Genomic DNA, 6,758 nt, shown 5'->3' with positions numbered 1-6,758 from the left:
GTTTAGCTAAATGGCTAGCTAAATAAGAATTTAGATAGTCTAATTTAGCTATGCTTTTGGAGATACTCTTACATGGTGATCTTTAACCACCAATACTTTAAAACAAGAATGATCTAGATATTGATCAGCAGATATCAAAATGTAACATTATTTGGAGGGGGATTTATACATGTTAGATTTATAATTAGTGCAATGGAGTGCGTCTGACCTGAGACTACTCGTAAAGAATTTAAGGTGTGCCTGCCATGCATGAGCTTCATTGTACTCTCTCCATTCGCAAATGATAGTCTTATTTGAAATAGACACAAAAACCAAGACAAAAAATACTGCTTATCAATCCTACTTATCTAGTCATTATTTTATCTAGTGAAAAAAGCATTCTTTAATGCTTAAACCTCGTGAAAACAAACAGCCTTTAACGTCTCTTCTGCATGCAGCCGGTTTTTATCCACAACACGCGAAATGAAAATATTGCGTCATTTTTCAAGGCACGAATTTACTCCTACGCAGTTAACAGGCGTTGGGCCCGAGAGGGTGGGCTCAAATAAGACTATCAATCTTAAAAATTTTAGATTTTGAAATAGACTATCATCTGTGAATGGAGGGAGTATGTCATTATATCCAAATGACATGATAACATGGAGAAAGTGATAAAAACCAACGCACTAGAACCAACTTATGTTTATATCAAACTAATTTGTATGCACATTGTTTCCTAATTTTCTTGGAAAATTTTCATGGAGTACTCCCTCTATCTCTATATTTAGTTGTGTCCTAAATCTAACATTTTTTCAATTAATAATATCTCTTAATTTAACTTAAATAAAAGAAATTACATGTTATGATGATTTGTTTCCCAATGAATCTACTAGTATCATTTTCTAAAACTGTTTACTTCATACAAAACTGAAATCCTACCCAGGATGCAGTTCGGACCAGACTTTATTTGTGGATGGGACTTTACAACATAGTATGAAGTTCTTGGCAAATATCTAAGGTTGGAGTTGGCTGTATATCCACAGGGTAGATGTAGAGGCCGGTTTAATCCTTTATGTAATAAAATCTCAAAACTGGAGTGGCTTCTGATGGTATTGATTCAATTTTCACATTGCAAATGGACCGCATGGAGACATAAGCTCATATCAAAAAGTGGCTTCTGATGGTGTTGATTCAATTTTCACATTGCTAATGGACCGCATGGAGACCATGCAAAAAGGTGCACCACATGTCCAACTGCATATCCTAAGGCTCCCTACTTTATCTTGGCTGGAGGCCCTTAAAGTCAAAAGTGGCTATCTATTTTACGTTGGTCGCCAACTTTTTAGGCACAATCCAACCGAAGATCAATACATACCAGCAATGCATAATTCTTGGGGCTTTGTTTGGCGAGATAAACTCGTAACAAAGATCTAGAGACATAAATATTAGAGGGGAAAGAAATAGAGCATATTTTCAGGCTATTGCCAATCAAAGAAAAAGAAAAAAAAAGGAAGAGTATCTCTCGGGCCCTGATAAGAAAGTTACAGAAACTAAAGACATGCTATTGATAACAACTAACTTTTACAAAAAAAAAACTCTTTGGTTATAAAGAAAAGTTAGATATTCACTTGAGTGAATACTTTTGGGAGGTAGGAGTGCTGGTTGAATCAGCCAAAATTAGCCAGCTTTTCCAGCGGATTTTCTCTCATAGAATACTATTGAATCAGCCAAAATTAGTCAGCTTTTCCACCAGCCGAACAGAAAGTGCTCCATTTTTAGAAGAATTCATCAGGCAAGCTATTTTTTGTTCCTACGCTGATGGGGTTCGAGGATCAGATGGCTTCCCTTTTCTATTTTACCTAAAATTGTGGGACTTAATTAAGAAAGACTTTATAGCTATGGTTAGGGCTTTTGAAAGAAATGAGTTGGACATTGCTAGAGTGAACTATGTAATGTTGACTTTTATCCCAAAAGAAAACAATGTCACAATGATGAAAAAATTCAGACCTATAGCTTTATTTAATCGTAGCTTCAAAATTTTTAGCAAAGCTTTGAACAATATATTGATCACTATCATTGATAGATTGATCTCACCAAATCTGATAGTCTTTAGAAGTTGCTATCCCAAGAGAGCGTGGTTGCAACTCATGAGATTATTCATGAAGTTGCTAGGAAAAAGGAAACTGGCATCATTTTGAAGTTGGACTATGAAAAGGAGGATAGGGTTGATTGGGACCTCCTTGAGGAAGTTCTCAAATCTAGAGATTTTAGTGGCGCCTGGATAAACTAGATTACTAAGATGAGAAGAGGAGTTTCGATTTGTTCTAGACTTAATGATGAAAATTGTAGCTATTTACCACCTGGGAAGGGACTGCGATGATGAGACCACATATCTTCTCTTCTTTTCAATTTTGTGGTTAATGTTTTTACAAAAAAAAATCTTAGTAGATCGGCAGGCAGGGCTGATTCAAGGTCTTCTGACAGATATGTGTGAATGTGGTATTGTCAGTCTGCAATACGCGGAACACACTTTTATTTTCCTTAAAAATGATATGATCCAATCTGCAATGGCTCTTGGCTTGTTTTGGAAACTTGTAGGGCATGAGAATTAATTACAATAAAAATGATCTCATTACTGATATGGGGTTAACAAGGACAGCTTTATTGATAGAACTTGCCAAGGATATCTCCTCGTTCTCCCTCCTAAAGAGGCTCTGAACTTGGAGATAAATTCCTTGTTACAAACTCCAAGACTTACCGGCTTATATACTGCCGGCTACCAACAAACTCTAACAAACCAAACCTGATAAGATTAACTCCAACTAATGCTAACCTCCCTGCTGATTCTCTGACTCAACTATCTAGCCGGAGCCTGTGCTTGCCTAGCATGACGCCTACAGGTATGCCCAACAAATGCATCCGCAACACTCTACCCCCCTGTGGCGTCTCACCCCGAATTAATCCGGCTCAAGTACGCTAACCAGTACCCAGAGGGTAATCCCGGCTAAAATGCACTTCAAATGGAGTAATCCGAAGCTGACGTCGGGTAACCTCCCGATTAAACCACTGGAACTTGGATCGAAATAACACAACAAATACTCGCACAAAGGCGAGCCTAGAGTTACAACATCTCGCACAACTTTTACATCACAGAGTTCAAACTTAAACAGTTATTACGAACCAGTTTAAAAGAAGGTACTTGAGTTCAACAACTTAAACATAAATTCAGAGTTTACTTGCAGCGGAAAGTTTTTAACAAAAGCAGCGGAAACTAAACGACGATAGATAGAGTGGTTCGCGATGAAGCCCGTACGCGAACTCACTTCGCGGCATCACCATCAGCAGGAGATGAGTGCCACTCGACTGACCACCCGGGCAGCAAAGTGCAAGGCCAGGTTAACCCAGCAATCTGCTCTTCAAACATACCTATACAAAAATTATCCACAAACAAGGCTGAGCATACTAATACTCAGCAAGTCTTACCCAACTCATGGGTATACTTAGCCCACTTAACAAGACATGCAAGGTTTTTGGCTTGAGGGGTTTGTTTTGCCCAAAAAGACGACTAAGAGTAGATCCTTACTTTCAACTTTTAGCTTTCAGATTCAAATACAGCTTAACCATTCTAGGTTAACACCTAGCTAAACATCCATGGTGGTACAAACAATTATTCTCATCATCCAACAGATTCATCATCATCATCTTCCACTTCTTACTCTATGTGGCAAAAGTGTTAAGCAGTCTCATTGACCGTGAGCGGCGGCTGATTCGAATCGAGTTCTTAACCTTGCAAGGCAAACCTAACTCACACGACACGTGGTTACTCAAAGAGTCACATGTGCAACACTTCCTCTTTCTTCCCGGTCCGTGGATCAGGGCCACCGCCCCTCAGTGACAGCAGTCCCACGCTTGGTCGACGCCGAGTCGTGACCACTCCTGAAACCGCATGGGGCCAGCATGGGAACTATGTTCAAGTGACGGTGGGAGGTATGTCCACTCACCGGTCGGATTAGGTACTTATGCTTACCGATTACCATATTTCTCGGCATGTGGCTAGTACGTTCAAACGCTTAACAACCACTACCACACACTGCGGCCTTAATCATTTTCTCTAAACAGACGGGGCATCTACAAGTATATCTCCCCGTCCGTAGACCTTATGATTGCAGTATGCGGTAAACAAGTAACTCCTATAATGCTCGCGAGTGACAGGAAATCACTCGACTTCTACCGAGAAATAAGCTTAGCCATCTAGCGTAACAGACATCTAGTAAGCATTACAAATGGGAAGCTAGGATTATGCAACTAAGTTTTCATCCAAGCCTAACGTAATGCACAACCAATAATAAATATAAATTGCATAACGTAATAATTAGAAATTATTGGTCATGCCCCGGGGCTTGCCTTCTTGCTTGGGCTCGGGGGCGGAAACTTCTGGACGTTGGCCCGGGTCTTCGGTAGCCTCGGTCCAAGCAACTTGGGCGTCGCGGTTCTCCTCTTCGCTGGCCGGCACTAGCTCGTAGTCTCCATCAGCGAGTCCGGTCGGTTCTACATGAATGCAGATGTGGGAGTTATTGCGACGTCTTGTTATTTATCTTTTCATAAAAAAATGTATGGCATATATTTGAGTGATGTCATTTCTTTCTCTTGCTGAGAAATCATTTATAGGGTATATTTAAACTGATTTTAACTCAAAAAATGAGCTGGGTTGGTTTTATAAAAACTCTTTAAATAAAACATATAGGTCATTATTGACTTTTATTATTTTGATTTGGTTAACTGTGCAACTTGACCTCAGCATCTTTTCTGATCATGAAAATTTAGCACAAGGTGCCTTACTTAAACATGGATTTACTGTAAAAATTTTAACCCATTTGGTACAGTATACTAATTATGAAAAATAAAACAAACTGCAGCATATTAAAACAATCTAAAATTATACAGAGAGTTTGGCTTAAGTACTGGCCTTGAAAATTTTACTAGAGGTGTGAAAATGTGTGCTCAGACTACAGTAAAAGTTTCAGCATTAAAGGACTTTCCTAATGGGCATGAAAAATTACACAACTCCTTTAAGCATATAGGTAAACTAATTTCCACAGGAAGTTAGGGTGAGTTTCAGTAGTTCAAATTTTTCCAGTATGTTCCTACCCTTGAGTACAGTTTCCAGAAATAAATTCACATTTTTATAAGTGCTTAAACTATCTATTTTTATTTTGTATGATTGTCCAAGCTCAAAATTAGTTGGACCAGTTTTACTTAACCAAAAATTACCAAACTTTTTCTGTAGCCTAAATGTATCAAATTAGACATGCAGTAAAATTTAAATTTAAATTATATAAGTACAGTATTAACAAAGATATAAATAGATCTACCAATATTAAGCATAAACAAGAGCTAAATAAAACCTATAGCTAGAAAGCAGTACTGATCCTCAAATTTTTACAGGAAACTTAACTTTAGATGTGTAACCCACTGGTAAAATGTGAAGGCCGGCAAAAGCCTAGAACTTGAGATCTAAATAAACAAACATTTAACTTGTATTTAATCTAGAGCAAGATACAGAGATCGAATGAAAAACTTTATGTAACAAAAGTTATAGATCTATTTGGATTTGTATTTTTCCGATTTTTCTGTGATTTTACATCGATTATTCAAGTTCACTATTTTTGAAAACAAAAAGGAAAAACGAGATCTCGCAGACAGAGCCCTGGAAATTTGCATCAGGGACCTCGGATCTTTTCAAATCATTGCAATGTGGCCCTCCCCCGCGAACAGAGCAGGGGCGGCGAGTCTCGGCCGGATTCTGGCGAGGGAAGGCTCGCCGGCGGCGGGGCTCTAGCCTAACTGGTTCATGGCTTTGAGATCTACCTTCTGGTGGTCGGGGCTCGAGCTGAGGTGGCCTGTAGCGGCAGGTCGACGGCGGACAGGGACGGCGACCAGGTTGCTACGGTGGCGGCAGTGCTCCAGCGACGTTCGGCGGGGACGGCCGGGCCTGAAAGTTACAGTGAGGTGTGGTAAAGCTGTGTGCATGCTCGGATTGAGAATGGAAGGGCCGGAGGAAACTCGGCCACGGAGCAGTGCGGCGGCCGTGTCTAGCGCCGGCTACGGCGTGCACGTTCCGGCGTATACACCGGCGAACATGGGCAAGCAAGGTACGCATGATTATCTATAGGTCAGAGGAAGACAACTTCTATACCTTGGGTGGGATGGTGGAGGTCGGAGGAGGCTGTCCACGGCGAGCTGCTAGCGGCGGCGAGGCAGGGCGAACGGCGGTGACGTTCTAGCCTCTGGGCGAGATTGGGCGGGCAATGCCAGGGCCGGTGAGCTGTGTGGGGGCTAGGGAAGTGTTGCTTCGGGGTTGTCTTGGCTCGGGGAAGGTCGGAGAGGAGAGCTCCACGGCGCGGAGGGACGCCGGGGTTGTGGTGGGCAAGCGGCGGTGCTCGGGATGCCCGGCACTCGCGTGCAGGGCTCTGGGCATGGACGGGGGTGTTAGGCGCTGCGAGTGGAGGCCGGGGAAAGCGAATGTGGGAGTGGAAGTGTACTGGTGGCCGGGCGGTGGTTAAGGGCCGAGCGGAGCGGCGCTGGGCGCGGGCCGGCATCGTGACAGACACACGCGTGGCGAGGCCGCTGTGGGTGCGGGGCATGTTGGGCACGCGTCCACGCTGATGGGACTAGGTGAGGCGGGGCTCAGCTAGCGGTGGCGGAGGCCGAGGCGAGCGGTGGCGTGCGCGCGCGCGGTGCGGCTGTGCAGGTGATGATGGCGTTGGCGATGGGATGGA

Source organism: Panicum virgatum, chromosome 3N, assembly GCF_016808335.1.
Source record: "Panicum virgatum strain AP13 chromosome 3N, P.virgatum_v5, whole genome shotgun sequence".
In the NCBI taxonomy this organism is placed as follows: Eukaryota; Viridiplantae; Streptophyta; class Magnoliopsida; order Poales; family Poaceae; genus Panicum; species Panicum virgatum.
This window is presented reverse-complemented; position numbering follows the sequence as displayed.